Source organism: Frankliniella occidentalis, unplaced genomic scaffold (assembly GCF_000697945.3).
Source record: "Frankliniella occidentalis isolate FOCC.00 unplaced genomic scaffold, Focc_3.1 Scaffold562, whole genome shotgun sequence".
Classification (NCBI taxonomy): domain Eukaryota; kingdom Metazoa; phylum Arthropoda; class Insecta; order Thysanoptera; family Thripidae; genus Frankliniella; species Frankliniella occidentalis.
The window spans coordinates 39,290-40,826 of NW_026267678.1; the positions used below are offsets into that span (position 1 = coordinate 39,290).

At 32.3% G+C, this 1,537-nt stretch overlaps 1 long non-coding RNA gene across 1 annotated transcript; it reads right to left on the reverse strand.

The window, feature by feature from the left end:
• Positions 1 to 85: 85 nt before the first annotated feature.
• On the reverse strand, positions 86 to 1,515 carry LOC127751561 (uncharacterized). Its single transcript, XR_008012162.1, has 2 exons — positions 351 to 1,515; positions 86 to 259 (listed from the first exon to the last, which is right to left on the reverse strand). It is a non-coding gene; the product is annotated as an uncharacterized LOC127751561 (long non-coding RNA).
• Between the last annotated feature and the right edge of the window lie 22 nt (positions 1,516 to 1,537).

Below are 1,537 nucleotides of genomic sequence, written 5' to 3' on the forward strand. Positions count from 1 at the left end.
TCAGCCGGACCCTCCCCTCCCACTCCCCCTCCTCTCTTGCCCTACTGCCCGCACAGGTACACAGCGAAGAGAAACACAGAAAATGTAAGGTATACAGAGAAATTTCATTAACGATTTCAAAATGAGCAAATGCACAAAGCTTAAATAACCAAAAACAAAATAATAAAAAACAGGAAATATAAGACAAACACAAAAATTTAATGACAATTCATTTGGTATTGTAAAAGTGCTGGGATTGCTTGAAGTTGAGGTTGAAAGTCTGCAAACAGAAGAAATTAAAATATTAAGAAACTTTCAGTTCTTATAAAGCACATTTGGAATATCATGTTACACAAAAACAATGAACTTACTAGGAGTGATATTGAGCTGTGGGTTGGGGTAGGTTGATGAGGTTGAGGTCATAGCTGTGATAAACAGAGAAACAAATTATTACTAAATTTTTAATGCTTAACATTAAGTACAACCTATTTGCCAAGTTTGATGAACATTGGCCATACCACTTTTGAGTAATACACTTTACCGTTTCTGAATTACAGTTCAACCAAATATTTTTCTGACTTGGCAAGTATATTTTTAGAAAACTGTTACTGGTGGTTGAAAACTATTTTTACAGAGTGTTATTGTTTGTGAAATAAAATTACATCTTGCTACAAGGCTTCACTTCAGTACTTTCTTTAGTAAGGATCTTACGCAACTTTAGTTCGAGTAAAATGTTTCCAGTTACATTGGGTGTTATAAAAAATATAGAATGTTCTAACCCAATGTGTTTCTAATCAATTGCAACATTATTATTAAGAAATTGTTTCAGATTGTTTACCTGGAAACAATTTCCAAAATATAATGTTGCAAATGATACCAATAACATTGGGATAAAACTTTCTTTTTTTAAACACCAAATGTAACTGGAAACATTTTACTCGAACTAAAGTTGCGTAAGATCCTTACTAAAGAAAGTACTGAGGTGAAGCCCTGTAGCAAGATGTAATTTCATTTTACAAACAATAGCATTATGTAAAACTAGTTTTCAACCACCAGCAACAGTTTAAAAAAAAAATACTTGTCAAGTGAGAAATGTATTTGGTTGAACTGAACTTAAGAAACGGTAAAGTGTATTACTCAACAGTGGTACATATGGCCAATAATCACGAAAGATGGCACATAGGGCCTTGACAAAATTTAATTCTAATAGGAGGCTACTGTTAAAAAAAATTACATCATAACTATGAGGATCTCACTTTTATAGACTTTTTATTGTTCCTAGACTTTCTGTAAAAACTTTGGTCCGTAAATAAGGGCACGCATGCTGGTTTAATACCCACTCATCCGATATTGTATTACACTCAGAACTTTAAGAGTTCATGTGAAAAATATATTTAGTTTTAAAGCTATTTAGTACATCTCACTCCAGTCTTTCATAAATAACTGTTCACTTCAAAAAATAATTTCAAATTGTGCACCCACAACTGATTATACAGATGGAAACATAATAGTCTTTAACAGGTAAATATTTTTGTGAACTCACCGCACTTTAAGACTT